We start from the raw sequence: 16,902 nt of genomic DNA on the forward strand, positions 1-16,902 counted from the left end.
CTAAGAGAAGCCATGATCTGTTCTTTTATTTACCAATGCTAAATATAAAAATCTAGCAAATCACAGTAGTGAGAACACAGATAATATAGATTCAGAAAAGAAGTGGGAGAAGCTAAAATTGTTCTTTTCCAGGACTCTATTTCCATATCAAACAAAATGAACTTCAATTATGTGTAGAACACAATCAGTGACTTTTCCCCTCAGTTATTTGGGCACAGTATAAGAAAATCCTTACCAGAAGTCTATGTATTTTAAAAGAGACTTTGGTAGCCTGTTAGAAACTGGCACCAACATCAATCTGAGAAATAAGGCAGTGAGTGCAGTTTCCACTTGGGTTTAGGAGATTCTTCAACACTTTTGTAAATCATACAGGTGAGGGGAAGATTACCTTTAACGTACACATACCTGTTTCTTGGAGAAAAGATATCTGGAGAACTGACATTTTTGTACTCCCTACATTCAACTGGAAATGTCACCTCTTTCGGGAATTATTTGACAGTAAGTAAGTAGATGTCATGAACTCAGATGTCCAATCCCCAGTTCTACTCTCCCTATTTCTTTTTCCCTTCTTTCTCTTCCCCTCACGCTCTATTCATGCACACCCTCAACATACATATTCTGATTCACTAAACTATATACAGACAGCAGGGCTGGTGGGTGATTCATGTCACTGGTACCATGCATGGAAGGTATTTTCCTGGACAGGATAAAGTGAAGAAAGATATTAAGCATCTGTTTACAACCAGATCAGATTCCATCATCATCCTCTAGTTTGGAGGGTATAGAGGAAGTCACTGCCTCCCATCTGGATGATGGGAATAAATAATGTGTACAAACTTTTAGAGGAGAATTTTGCAATATCCATCAAAGGCCTTAAATATGTTAATTCATTTTTATTGCCAAATAACCTCCCTTCTAAGATTTATCCAAAAGCAATAGTCTCAGATGTCCCATCTGTGAAGATGTTTACTGCAATGTTTGCATAATATTTAAAAATTATAATAAATCTAAAAGCCTAACAGTCAGGGTTTCAGTAAATAAAAAATGAAAATATAATGAAAAATTGAGTGGTATTTAAAGAATTCGAATTTTTAGGGGCTCCGGGCTGGGTCAGTCAGTTAGGCAACTGACTCTTGATCTCAGCTCAGGTCTTGATCTCAGTGTCATGAGTTCAAGCCCCATATTGGGCCTTGCATTGGGCATAACGCCTACATTAAAAAAAAAAAAAGACTGCTTTTAAAGACTATTTAATAAATTATAAAATCTTATAATGGACAATTAATGTATGTGTTACACATACACATTCATGTATATTCATCTCAATTTTTTAAATGTACATAAAGTCTGAAATTAAAGGCACAATATATTTAATGAAGGTTATTCACAGCTGAGGGAACATGGGTTACTTTTATTACTTTTTTTATACCTTTCATTTTCCAAAAAATTTTTAAAATGTTTATTCATTTCTGAGAGAGAGAGAGTGTGAGCAGGGGAGGGGAGAGAGAGAGGAGGACAGGGGATCTGAAGTGGGCTCTGTGCTAACAACAGAGAGGCCAATGCAGGGCTAGAATTCACAAACCATAAAATGATGACTGGAGCTGAAGTCGGATGCCTAACCAACTGAGCCACCCAGGCACTCTTCTTTATTTTTCAAAGTTTTAAATCTATTTTTAATGTTTATTTATTTTTGAGAGAGAGAGAGAGAGAGAGAGCGCGCGCACGAGAAAGAGAGAGAGAGAGGGGGGGGGGGGGGGGCAGAGAGAGAGGGAGACGCAGAATCAGAAGCAGGCTCCAGGCTCTGAGCTGCCAGCACAGAGCCTGCCATGGGGCTTGAACCCATGAACCCTGAGATCATGACCTGAGCCGAAGTTGGACACTTAGGCGCCCCTATTTTTCAAATTTTTATAATGAAGATGTCATGCATTTATTATCCAAAAAAAAGTACTTTGAAAAGATGCACTTAAATTTATTTGACTTGAACTTAATACATTTAATGAAATCAATCAATATTTATTCTTTTTATGTTTAATTTAAAATTTTGAGAAATAATATTACCATATTTCCACTTACTAATATTAGTATGACTGCATCTTCTTTTCAATATTGCACATTAGCTTCATGTTAGATGATATTTACACAACTACTGAAAACAAAAAGTGAAGGTAGTATCCTCGTATCTAGGATTTCTTACAGTTGAAATAGATGTAAAAGTATTTATTCTGTACTCTCTTCCTATTACCTATTTTCTATGCATGTATGCATGTACTATCTATGTATCTATCATCTGTTTTTTTCCTCATACATTTTCCCAGTCAAAGCACTGTCAGCTTCCAGTTCATGACAATGGTTATCCCATGTTTTATCATCCCCTAGTTTCCAAATTCCTATTGCAATGAAAACAAAGATGGACAAGAGGACAAAGTTTCATATCATTGAAAACCAGAGAAGACACTGAAGAGTTTTTGCAAATCCGAAGAAGAGAGAAAGACAAGTTTCCCCTGGTGAGAAGATTAAACCAGAAGCCACAGCCTACACTCATCTGAGAATGTCAGAAGAGAGAAAGAAACATTTCTGTCCAGCAGAGAAGTCACAGAATTTGCCCACAATTAAATAAGTCAGAAAACAAGTTGACTAAGGATTATTCTACCCAACAATGTTGCAAGTCATATTTCCCCGCTTCCTCCTCTATATTCAAGTGTGAAGCAGTGGGATTTATCTCCAGGCTAAATTTAACCCCAGACTAAACCAATTAAAAAAAAAAAAATCTCTGAATTAATTGAGATAAGACCACCTATGGTATTCATTTCCATTTTTACTAGAAGCAGGGCAGGTTAATTTACTACCTTTTTCTCATGTGTTTTGAATTTCGATTTCTATTTCCTTTTTTTTTTTTTTTTTGAGAGAGAGAGACAGAGAGCAGGGGAGAGGGGCAGAGGGAGAGAGAGAGAATCCCAAGCAGGCTCCATACCCAGCACGGAATCCTATGCAGGGCTTGATCCCATGACCTTGGGATCATGACCTGAGCCAATATCAAGAGTCAGACACTAACCGACCAAGCCACCCAGGTGCCCCTCTTTCTATTTTTTTAAAGTTTTTATTTACTTATTTTTGAGAGAGAGAAAGAAAGAGAGCATGAGTGCACATGAGAAGGGAAGGGCCAGACAGAGAGAGAGAGAGAGAGAGAGAGAGAGAGAGAGGGTCCTAAGCGGGCTCTATACTACCAGTGCAGAGCCTGATCTCTCATAAACTGTGAGATCATGATGCGGGCCAAAATCAATTTGGATGTGTAACCAACTGAGCCACCCAGACTCCTCCCATATTTCTAATTTAAATGTGTTACATTTTCACTGAATAATTCCTGAAATTATTTTGGTAAGTAATTGGGTATAAATTATAAAACAGCATATCAAAAGCTGCTGTCTGTAAATGCAATATGATTTGATATGTCGTAAGAAAAAGTTCTGTGGCTAAATTTGGAAAATGCTGGGGTAGGAAACAAACAAATTTCTCTGCCCCGGACAATTAGGGACTTTACACATTTAAGAGTTTGACAGAATTGATATGTAGCAGACCCCGAATCTGCTAGATCACAGAACTCTTCTGTTGTTGCTGTTTTATTTTGATAATGCCAGAAATGATAAATTATGAAATATTTCAAGCACACAGAAAAGTGTAGAAAGCATTAGATTTAACAAACTTTAACAGTTTCCCATATTTGCTTTGGACTTTTAACTTTTTGTTTTTTGAAGACAATAAGAATATTCGGTTAGGGTTGAAGCCCTCATCACTATTCTCAATTCAATTATCTTCACTTCCCCACCTATTTCCCCAGGGAAACCTAAAGTCCATACAGAACCCTTTGCATTTCACACATTAATCTCTCCTATGTTCTTCAGAAGACACTTTGGAAACACTGGTTTGAAGAACAAAGTGGAACAATTGTTTGATGCTAAAATGATAAAACTGAACCTATTTACATAATATTAATTACCCTTGTGCCCTGTGGCTTTGCTAAATTCTCTTACTGGCCCTGGTATTTTGGTAGATTATTTAGGATTTTCTATGAAGGTGGACTCTTCTTGCCTTTTCTTTGCCCATATCCTAAAATGTAGCAAACCAGATACATACACAAAGCCTACAGGCATTCCTCCCCATCAAGGAAGGATTTGTTTGGGAAACAGACCCACATAAGGCAGAAGCAACCCTGAATAACAGCAACATAGTCTTTCATTCAAAATTATTAACAGATAATTAAGGATGAATTGGTAATCAAAGATGACCAAAAACATAAAACTGAAGGATTCGGATGAACAGACCAAACTCCTAACTCTAGAAGAAAGAAAAAAATTATCAAACATAGAGTAATATGAGGGGGTTAAAATTAGTATTCTCAGAGAGATTTTAGAAGATAATCTCTTACTGAAAAGAGTAGGCTATCAAAAAAAAAGGGGGAATCAAAAAGAATAAAAATTCTTGAAGGCATGACCATCAAAATAAAATTTTTGATGTAATATTTGCTGAAAAGAAATAGAAGTCAGAATTTTAGTTACCTTTCAAAGGTACGTTACAAGGATGGGGCACAAGTGAGAATTCTCAGGTATGGAGATGTTCTATACTTGGTCTGTGTGATGGTCACACAAGTACATATACATGAAAAAAATTCATAGCATTCTATACTTTAGATTGCCTAATACAGTAGAGTAAAAGAGCAAAGGAAAACTCACAATAAAATTCAGAAGATGTGCAATAATTTTGGGAGTCCCAGCATCAGTCTCAAAAGAGGGAGCAGCAAATGGAAGAGAGAAAATAATAAAAGAATTGATAGAAGAAACTTAATCACGAGTCATCAGGCTGAAAAGTATGAAAGCAGTTAAAAAGATAATTCTAGTGAAAATTTAGAACTCCAATAATAAAGACAAGTTTTGAAACAAAACTATACATTAGACCCATAATCTATATATTAGGGTAAACTGGAGACAATTGGAAATTTATTTTGTTAATACCTCTCTTTCAAAGGCATAACGGGTCACATTGCAAACTCCCACAGGGTAAGGAATGTGTCTTCTACTTTCTCTGTTAGATGAATAGGGAATACTTTTTCAGGTACCATACATGGCTGGCTTGCTGAATGTATGATTTTCAGTAATATCAAATTTCACTGAATCTGACACCAATTCTTCCATAATTAGGTTTAGAAATTGGCATTACATTATACTAACACCAAGAATCCATAGTATGGAATTAACAAATTCTATTCCCTATTATTTTCTTAAACATTATGTTTTAAAAGCTCTTTTCACTTATGTTAGGTAATAGTAAGAAGGCAGTTAAGTGCTATTTGTCCCTATTGTTGCCAAAAAAAATGTGTATGTCAAAACAAAGGTATGGTCCGTTGTGGTTCTCAACCAGAGTGTATAAAAGAATCATCTGTATAACTTAAAAAAAATACAGCCACCAGGGCTTACCCAAGTAATACCAAAATAAATTTTTGGGAAGAGGTCCTAAGCTTGTCTACTTTTTTTTTTTTTTTTTTTTTTAATTTTTTTTTTCCCAACGCTTTTTATTTATTTTTGGGACAGAGAGAGACAGAGCATGAACGGGGGAGGGGCAGAGAGAGAGGGAGACACAGAATCGGAAACAGGCTCCAGGCTCTGAGCCATCAGCCCAGAGCCTGACGCGGGGCTCAAACTCACGGACCGCGAGATCGTGACCTGGCTGAAGTCGGACGCTTAACCGACTGCGCCACCCAGGCGCCCCATAAGCTTGTCTACTTTTAAAGATTATAAATTATTGATGTGAACCCCCTTTAAGAACCATTTTAAAGCAACAAATGCATTAAACTGAAAACATCTGGTGAATACACGTAACTTAGTGACCAGGTTTTACTACTTAGTAAGAGAAAACAAATTCAATTAAAGATGCCCAAAATTTTTTGGATTTTGTTTTATTTGAAGAGTAGGAATGTAAAATATCAAAGTTTAAAAACTCCATTTTAAAATTGAAAGGGTAAACATAAAATCCATTCAAGAAAAGCACCACTTATTTTGAACTCTGATGGATTTTATGTGTTTTATGTGCTTCTTTGAGTTAAAGAAAGAAAATCTGGATTGAGAAGACACAAGGGAGAATGAGAAGTGATGTTGAAGGATGGAAGGAAGATGATAAACCAAACAGGAAAAGAGAGCAGAAGAGGAGAGAAAGAGATGCAAGGTTAACAAAAATACCCTCTCTCCCTTAGAATACTTCCAGCTGTAAAATTCAAGACAATGAAAAAGTAAAGCAAGTTGTTCGCCATGTAAATTTTAGTTCTAATTCTCAATTTTAAACATGACTCATGGTGCTACATCACTTTATCTCGATGAGGCCCAGAAACCACATTCTTGTATCCTTTGTTCCCTCCATTTTCATTTGACGCATGCAAGACTCCTGGCTGCGGTGCCCTATCCTCACTCATCCTTCAATCTGGTCAGCAAGAAGAAGGAAAACCTACTCCTATTGTAAAATAACCAAGAGTTACATCTATTTTTCCAAGTATTTGTTTTAAAAAGCTGATCTCTTACGGTGACTATAGTCAATAATACTGTACTGAATATTTGAAAGTTGATGAGAGAGTAAATCTTAAGTCTTCATCAAAAGGAAAAGGAAAAAAATGTATAACTATGTATGATATCAGATGGTAACTACTTATTGCAAAGATCATTTCACGAGGTATACAAATATCAAATCATTATGTTATACAACTGAAAGTAACATAATGTAATATGTCAATTATACCTCAATTTTTTTTTAAAAGCTGATCTCTGATCTTCTAACTTTCAGGAATGACAAAATTGCAAAAAAAAACCCACAAAAATACTAAAAGATATTAAGAACTGAAGAACTTTATGAATACTATTTAAGAGTGTATACACTTCAAAAAAACAATTTTTCTCTTTACTGAGTTTCTAGTTTCTCTTTAAATTTGAGTTTCTGCAAGACATTGGAAATACAGCTCAAATTCCAAGATGTAAAATAGGGGGTGCCTGGGTGGCTCAGCTGATTCAGCATCCAACTCTTGGTAGCTCAGGTTATGATCTCATGGTTCGTGGGATCCAGTCCTGCACTGGGCTCCACACTGGGTGTGGGACCTGCTTGAGATTCTCTCTCTCCCTCTCTGTCCCTCCCCCATGTGCGTGCTCTCTCTCTCTCTCTGTCTCTCTCTCTCTCAAAATAAATAAATAAACTTAAAAAATGTAAAATAGATAAAATCCTTCAGGGATAGTTAACGTATACCATGAAGAACACTTGTATTCAATACAGAAAAATCCAAACTGGTTCTAGTAGCTCACAGATAAGTAATCATCTTGACCTTGTTCTACCTTTTATAGCTATTGACTCTGTCCAGATGACTTACCTTCTTTGAGCTTCAGTTTCCTACTTTGAAAAATGTTAATAATCAATGCCTCAAAGACTGGTTAAGATTGGGATGGTATGTAGAGAGTTTTGCACATAGCTATCATGAAAAAATGGTGCTGTTAATAGTATTAACTTGTCCTTCCATTTGAATTCCTTGCTTAGGTAAATCTCATTATGCACCTGTAATTAAGAGCTATTAATTTCATCATTTGAGGATATTTCAGTTTATAGGAATTACTAGACTTTTAAACATGAAACATGTTTCACACATATGTATAATAGAAGCAGACTTTTGGTTTATATTAGTGATGCAAGTGCAAGTTCTGGAGCTAGAAAGCCTGGAGTTTGGATCCTGGGTTTGCCATTTACTAGCTATGTATGTGACCTTCGATATCCAAGATATGCGGCCCTTCTGAGACTGAAATCATTGAAGCATGCAGACTAGAACCAGTTACTTTAAAAAAGATGATATTAGACACTGCAAGCAATCCTAGGATAAATATTGATTGCTCAGAGGTTTAGATTGCTACTGAATTTCCTTTATTTAAGGAAATTCCCATTAATTTATCTTTGTTGCCTTGAACTTTATATGGAGAGTTGGAAAATACAGTTTTTTAATTAGACAAAGTTATGTGGCTCAAGAGCTATAGTGAAGATTTTTTTTTCTTTTTTGAATTTAAGGTATTTCTGAACAAGCTTAAAAGAAAATGAATTCTTCCACTTGGCTCACCTTCTGGGAAGCATTTAAATATCATTAATGGAGTCTGTGAACAGAGTACAAGAATGATCCCTTCCTTCAAGTAAGAAATGTCACAGGCAGTCTTTATAGAGTTTTAGGGACTCTGGATGCTTGGTATGGCTGCTAATAGACTACTGTTCTGAAAACTGTTTTCCTTGAGTCAAATATCAGAAGCAGCCTGCAGGAAGTTGCTTTCGGGGATTCCTTTAGTCCTCTGGGTCTTGTTTCATAGGAATACCTCCTGGTTCCTTTCACATAGGAATAACCCCTGAGAGTGAGATTAGGGCAGATTCCTGAACATGCTTGAGGTCCAAATTGGGAATCTCCCAGAAATCACTTACATGGACCCCGAAACCAATGTTTACCTAAATGACTGAAAGGAGAAAATGTGGGCTCTGCCCATTATCTTACACTGGCAAAGGTCCCAGTGGCCTCTATTGCTTTCTTGGCCCCATGGCAGCTACCTAATACTGGAATGCTAAATTGTACTTCCCAATTGATTTATTAATGTCAAAGTGTCAACTCTGTTGTGGTTCAGATAGGATATGTGTGTATTATGTCCATATAATTTTGTAATATGAATTATGCTTTGGTGATTATTATTATCAGCATACTTTGTCTTACATATGAAATCTACATTTAAAAAATGGAATTATTCTCTTAAAATATTTACCATAGAATTCTTTTAGCAGTAAACTTTTTGACAACTTTCAGTATTTCTTGTAGAAACCAATTCGAATTTCTTGTTTAATTTCTTGATTAGAGGGATTAAGATAGGATTAAGACAGGACATTTCCATATATCAAGGAGGAGAAAAATTACACATTCATGACTCTCTAATAACCTCAGATTCTGTTTTATATTCTGTCATTGAGTCTCTTACCTGCAGATAACTTTGATTCTATGTATATAAAATTAAAATGGGTCCAATACACCATTTTGAAGGTCTGCCAAAATCTGAATCAAATTAGGTCAGATCTAAATTATTTAAGACAGTGGACCCAAAATAAAATTAAGTAAAATAGAATGTTTTATTGATGCTCACTGTTGCCAAGTGAAAAACTGCTTTGAAAATGTCACTTCTCTGGAAATAGTGATATTTTCCCACAGGTAGAATTTTAGCTGGAGTACCATTAATTTTTAAAGCATTTTCAAGGCACCACAGAATCTATACATGAGCATTTTCTTTTTTTTTTTTAATTTATTTTTGACAGAGACAGAGACAGAATGTGAGTGGGTTAGGGGCAGAGGGAGACACAGAAGCAGAAGCAGGCTCCAGGCTCTGAGCTGTCAGCACAGAGCCTGACGCGGGGCTCGAACTCACCAGCTGTGAGATCATGACTTGAGCCGAAGTCGGATGCTCAACCGACTGAGCCACCCAGGCGCCCCTACATGAGCATTTTCAAAAGCATTGTAAAATAAATCATAGCCAACATCAGCAGTGATAACTCATGATGATATGTTCCCATGATAGGATATGAGAATGGTACTTTCCTCTTTCTCTCCAAAACTCATAATTTTGATCTAACGATGAAAAAAAAAATCAGAAAAATCCCAACTAAGGGCCATCCTACAAAATACCTCATCAGTATTGGTCATGAAATTGTCAAGGTCAGCAAAAACAGGGGAAGTCTGAGAAACTACCATAGCGTCACGATGCCAAAGGAGATAATGATGGTTAAATGTAATGTAGTATCCTGGATGGAATCTTGGAGGAGGAAAAAAGGCAGTGGGGAAAAACTATGGAAATATGAATCAAGTAAGGACATTAGTTAATAATAATAATGTACCATTATGGTTTCATTACTTGTGACAAATGTAGCATAGTAACGTAAAGTGTTAACAGGGGAACTGAGTATGGACTCCATGAGAACTCTCTGCATCAGTCTTCCATACAGTCATACTGTCTGCATCAGTCTTCCATAAGTCTGAAACTATTTCAAGACAAAGAGCTTATATATAAAAAAAAAAAAGAAACCAAAGATGTAGAATTACACTAACATTATGTAAAGTTAACAATGTTCCATCAAATTTGAGTTGATCAAGTAAATATATTGCCATACATAGGGATCTATACCTAAGTGATAACAGGCCTAATTAAAATGGACTATAATTAATATACAAAAATAACAGTTTACACAGTACAAAATAACATCACTTTGATCAATAAGAGATCCATGAGAAATGCTGATCAACCTTTATGCTTGGAAGGATAATTTTCTGAAAATGTGCTCTCCTGGGTAAGGAATGAGCTTACAACTTATAAACACAGAAATAGACTGGAGTCACGCTGTCTGAGTCCTAATTGTACTTGAGAGTCATTATGACTAAGTAGGCCAAAAAGTATATCTGCTAGGGATTCTGTGTGTATTTCCTTTTAGAATAGTGGCAATTTAACTTACTCAGTGGTGCTAAGCACACTAAATATTTTTTAAGTTAAGACTTAATTATATATTGATCTTAACAATTCTGTTAAGACACTAAAGACTCTCTTTTGCTTTCTGTGTTACTTTACAAACTATGGGGTGACACTGAGATGAAAGAAACCGATTCGACTTAGAAATTCTCCTTCTACTGTCATGTGAATACTGATACCATGATCAAAACAAGGCAGTGGACAACTCCACACTGGCTGTCACGGGGTTCACTTAGCCATTTCTTATAACCACAAAGGTCTCTTTGGCCACAATGGCATTTTAAAATCTTCTCCTATTTGTTCATAATCTTTCCATCCATAAAATCTGAAATCCCATGATCTTCCATCAGGAGAGATGGAAGAAGCAGTGTTTACTTCCAGTATGAAATGTTATGATATATGCTCTCTTCCACTGGAACTGAAAAAACTTCCAGATGAGTCTTCCCAGCCTCAGTGCATGAGAAGAATATCAAGACCATATAAAAAGGAAGACAAAGCTGAAACATCCGAAGACAAGCAGAAGTGCCCTTTAGTCATCCAGTAGCTCTGCTATTAGATAAGAAAACCAAAGCTGCTAGAAGACTGAATCTGGAGAATATGGGGGAAAGATAATAATTAAACCAGGTCTGAGTCCAGTCTTATCTGCTCCTTGAATATTAATTTAAAAATCTCTGAATAGTTTTTCATTTCACTGATAGTTGAACACTTGAAAGCATCACTGGAGGAAATCAGAGACAGATACACCTTGACTGTAAGAAATACACTTAAAAATCTGGTTCCATCCTTGGTAGGATGAATATAGCACTGATGTTGCAAAACAAGATTTTTTTGTCAAGAATAAATGCTACATCACATCAGATACCAAGACAATAGGCATAAACTGGGACTGTTCTGGGCAAGCTTAGATAAATGCCCATCTTATTTTGAGAAGTTCTAGGAGAACTTAGCAAATAGGACCTAAGACCCTGCTCTGCTTTGTAATAGTTGTTTTTATGGGAGCACAGGAAACAATTGTCTTGATCAGAATTCTTTATCAGGGTATGCCACAGCTACTGTGTGCTTCTCTGAAAAGATTTTATGGCTGCACAGCAGCAATAAAGTAAGCATAAACGGAACTAAAATCCTAAATTCTTGGTATTTAATTGTACTGACATCACTACTGTTTGGAAATCCTATACCTTGATTAAATGGCATCCTAGTGGGCTACAGAGCTTGGGACCTCCAATAACTGAAGATTTCAGGCTGAAGGCTGAAAGCACCATGGGTCATATCCAAACACTGCTTGGTATTGCATTTAATCTGCAATAAAAGATCTGTGAAACTCCTTGACTGATTTTTTAATTTGCTGTCTTGAAATTTATGTATTATTTTGTTCAAAATAAATACATAATTTTACTTCTAATTTTGGCAAACCCTCCAATACTTCATGAATATCAGTTTATTACTTTAGAAAATTGCATAAATTTTCAAATTGCTGATTGTTCTACCTCTAATATTTTACCTTACCCTTGTCCAGTCTAGGTGCAGTAAAACCAATTATTATAATCCATTATACTTAGGGATTTAGGTAATGGCCATATTATTTGCTTTGTTATCTGAAACTTTAAAATTAACCAAAATTTTTACATTTAGGTAGGTAGAATGGAATTAAGAGAGCCTTTGTGAATCTACATATAATCCTTTATTTCTTCAGTATATCTCCATTTGCTTTTAACTTTATATAGTTTCTTACAATGTCATCAGAAGTAAGTAGTCAAATATAATACAACCTTATCAATTAATTTTCTATCTTCATGATGGATTTATCCAGTCCATTTCACTAGAAAGCTACTTTGAACCACGGTAATTCTCTCCAACCCCCAAGCCCTGCTAACTCATAGTTATTCCTCATCAGTATTAAGGAGCTGTCCCTGAAAGTGAGGTGCCCTTAACTGTATCACCATTTAACTGCAGTCCATAAATAGAGAGTTGTACTTAACTGTTAGAATTAGATGTCTCTGGGAACCTCTAAAATTATGAAATCCTCAAGAGCAGTGTAACCTTAGCTTATAACTGTGCTTGGAAAAAAGTAGACCTGCCACTTGATTTTCTGACAATATGGTAATGTATTCTGATGATGATATATATATTATTTATATTATTTATATTATATTATATTATATTATATTATATTATATTATATTATATTATCAGAATAGTATTATTCTGATAATATCCTTACAATCCAGAATACTAAAGGGAGTAAAAATATCCTTCTAGAGTGAGGGAGTTCTGTGTTTTTATCCCAGTGCTGGTTACACGATTTGTTTAATTTGGAGAATTCATTGGGGTATACATTTAGGATATATGCATTTTTATATAAGTATATTGTACTTCATGAAAAGTTTAAAAAGGTGAACGTGAAATGAAAAAAACATTTTTCAAAAAATGCAAACTGAGAGAATTCATCACTATAGGAAATACACATTAAAGGAACTTATTAGGCAGAAGGAAAAGATCCTAAGAACAGAAAAATGGAAACACAGAAAGAAATGAACATCAGAATGGGTGTGTCTGAGTATATAAAACAATTTACTAGACAAAAGTGAACAATGACTACACAAAGCATTAATGATATCTTACAGATTTTAATACTGTGTCAAATAAAATGCATAAATGAATTCCAGCTTGTATATTTTCTTAAATTCATCAGTTTGTATACATGAACTAGATTTCCTTTCATCTTAACTGATTTTCAATTATTTCAGTCTATAACATTTGAGTGGTTTTATTACTAATTGTTCTCAGATTTAAAAAAAAAGTAGATGGAATTTTTCTCTTTGTGTAGAAAATAGTATCCTTGAAGATTTCAGAGTATACTGTTGTAAAATATTACTATTTTTCAAAGTAGTCTTATTTTGAAAGACCCTTCACTAACTTAAAATTAGAGAATAAATCTTAAATGACCAACCATAAATTGAATTATTTGCAATATTATTATGTGTATTAAAATTTATTTTTAAATGCTGTCATACTAACTGCTAGCAGAATTAATGGAATACATTTGGGAATTTTTCTTTATTGAGCTACAAAAGACTAAAGCAAGACAACATAAATATTATCAGTTTCCAATTGTTCAAATTACTAAATAAAAATGAAAGTAATCCTAATTTTAAGATTGCCCAATTCAACTCCACTTTGTTGCAAACCAGATATGCCCATGGCTACTCTAACACTACTTAATAGGAAGCAAATTATAGTTAATATATTATAGTTAAGATATCTTACTTTTGTAAATCTTACCAGAATAGATAACCATGTGAACACATTGCTGAGGCTCCTACCTGGCTTAAACTTCATTACCTCAATGAACTCACTTACCACCAGCACAAAATAACATGGTCATGAACAACTTTGTATGTGTACTTTTATAGAGCTGTTTAAGAATTACTGGGAAACTGTTCCCTGGGAGCTTAACTGCTGGTTCCTAGGGTAATCTATATTTAAATGGGCTAAGCAGTGGCAAGTTCCCCTCCAGAATGGCTTTACTTTTTTACTCTCCCACTGGAGTGCATGAAGGTTCTGTCCCTCTACCTCCTCACCAATATTTGACATTATTCATTTACACATTTACAATATTCTCCTCCCAAGTCGAATCTGTCTTAATATTTTTCTAACTTTTACCAGACTAAGAAGTGGAAAACCACCCTTTCTTTGTTGAGTTAGTATTCCTGTGGTCTAAAATGATGCCGGGGTGCCTGGGTGGCTCAGTCGGTTAAGCGTCCGACTTCGCTCAGGTCATGATCTCGCAGTCCGTGAGTTGGAGCCCCGCATTGGGCTCTGTGCTGACAGCTCAGAGCCTGGAGCCTGTTTCAGATTCTGTGTCTCGCTCTCTCTCTCACCCTCCCCTGTTCATGCTCTGTCTCTCTCTGTCTCAAAAATAAATAAAACGTTAAAAAAATAAAAAATAATAAAATGATGTTAAGCACTCTTTGTCTGCCTAATAGAGCTCTGGGCTTCTTTTATGTAAATTTGTTGTTCTTATCCTTTTTTCCAATATTTCTGTTGTGATTGTTGTCTTTTATTGGTTGATTAGTAGGTATTCCTTGGATATACCAGATTTTAATACCTCAGTGTCAGAATTGCAAATACCTTCTATTACGTCATTAACTTTCTTAGCGGTATCTTTTCTTCATTGAACAGGTACCTTTAATTTCCCTTATTGTAATGCTATGAAAATATTGCCTAATGTAGCCTCCTTCACCTCTCCTCCCATAAAGGTTTTTTACAATATGTCTTAGTACATATTGAGACAAGTCCTCTCCTTTTCTACAAAAAGCCAACTGAAACTTATAGAATAATTTGTAAAAATTTATATATTTATAATATTGTCTTCCCATCCAAAAGTATAGAATGACTTTCTAATGAAGTGGATAATCTTTTATATCCCTTTTTAGAATTTACTTTTTCCTACATAAGGATGTGTGTATTCCTAGTTACATTAATCTACACACTTCATAGTTTTATGTTTCCATTATAAATGACATCCTATTTTTTTTAAGTAGGCTTCATGCCCAGCATGGAGTCCAACATGGGGCTTGAACTCACAACCCTGAGATCAAGACCTGAGCTGAGATCAAGAGTTGATGCTTAATTGACTGAGCCACGCAGACACCCCAATGATATCCTATTTTTTAAAAGCATATACATTCTAGTTGGTAACTGCTGCTAATGTGACTTTGCATCTAGTGATCTTTAATTTTCATTTCTCATAGTTTTTCAATTTTGTATTCTCAATAGATGATCATACTTTCTAGAAGTAATAACAATTTTTTTTGCCTTTTCTTTTTCATTTCTTGGAACACCAGTAAAGAGTATGAGTAACCACTTTGTGTCAGATACTGGGTAAGATCTGGTAATTAAATGACAAAAAAAATGACAAAATGCCATGTCCTCAATTTTAACTGCTTCTTTTTAATATAATCTATTTTTACTGTTACTTTTTACACTCTTCTTATCTCTTCATAATGCACTATTTCATAGTTAACTTATAAAATAAGGGAATTCTCTATAGAATTACAATTTCACAGAGTTAGAAAAGCACCACAAATTATCTATTATCTAGGTGGGGAGGTGCTATCCATTGCCACTAGATGGCATTTATACTCAAATGTAAGATGATACTATTTGAAAATTATACTACTTGAAGTAAAAATGCCTTCTTTTGCTTCAAGCATATACAGTACATTGATTCTAAACACTCAGTCATTCTTTGTCTGATTGTACATACATGACCAATCTCACATAATCAGATACTAATTTGCTTTGTTTTTTAATCCAAAAGCAAATTATAGATTTGTGTATGCATATGTGTACACACACACACACACACACACACATTTTTCCTATCCAACATCCAATCTGCCTTCCTTCTTATCTGGGTGAATGAAGATTTCCCACTGTGAGTAGCAGTGTTGGGACTGAAGCCCTGCCTCTTACTGTGGAAATCTAAGGCAAACTACCCTTCCTTTCCACTCCTGCTCATGGGGTGAGGCCACATCTCCCAAGCTGATCCAAATGGATTCACTTGCCTTTTACTCTGACCCTGGAATGAGTGAGGCCAAGGTGAAGGAGGGGCTGGTTGGAATTCCTTTGTGCTGGAGCCTTTGTGCAGGTATGGTGGCATCTAGTTGTAGCAGAATGGTGCAGCAGTCCTTGTCACATGGGCCTGCCAAACAGCTCTAGTCCTCCTGTTGGTCTGCTCATTTCCCCATCCAGCTCACCCAGCTTCTCAAAGCCTTCCAATGACTCTGTGAGGGCCAAGTACCTTACGATAAATATCTCTTTGGCCTGAGACAGCCAATGTCTGTTCCTCTTGCTCTCAGCCAATATTCTTGTCTAATATGGGGAAATTACTTTTGACTCACTGTGTAGAAACTAGGTTATGACAAAAACAAGCTAATTTTAGACAGGGAAGCTTTGCTAAGTGATTAAAGCATTTCTTCTGAATTAGCTGAAAAATAATTATCTGAGATCAGAAGTAGTGATTTGAATGAAAAATAATGTAGCATGAAAATGTGAAATCCATTTTTTATGCTTGCTTAGTTTATAAAAGATATGATTATTTTGTTTATAATCTCTATTAAAAGTGTTTCTGCAAAATCAGTAGTCCCAAACTTGTATTATTCAATCTAAATTCAAACTTTAACACTCACTTTAAATATACTTCTCTTTTATCTCTACCACTATTATTCTCGATGTTTGAAAGTGGAATCATAGTCATGTACATACAACAAACTCAAGACTATTCTCTAACCTGACAGGATCATAATTCTTCAGTGAGCAGTACAAGGATTGTGAACTGGCTAGAATA

Source organism: Lynx canadensis, chromosome C1 (assembly GCF_007474595.2).
Source record: "Lynx canadensis isolate LIC74 chromosome C1, mLynCan4.pri.v2, whole genome shotgun sequence".
NCBI lineage: Eukaryota > Metazoa > Chordata > Mammalia > Carnivora > Felidae > Lynx > Lynx canadensis.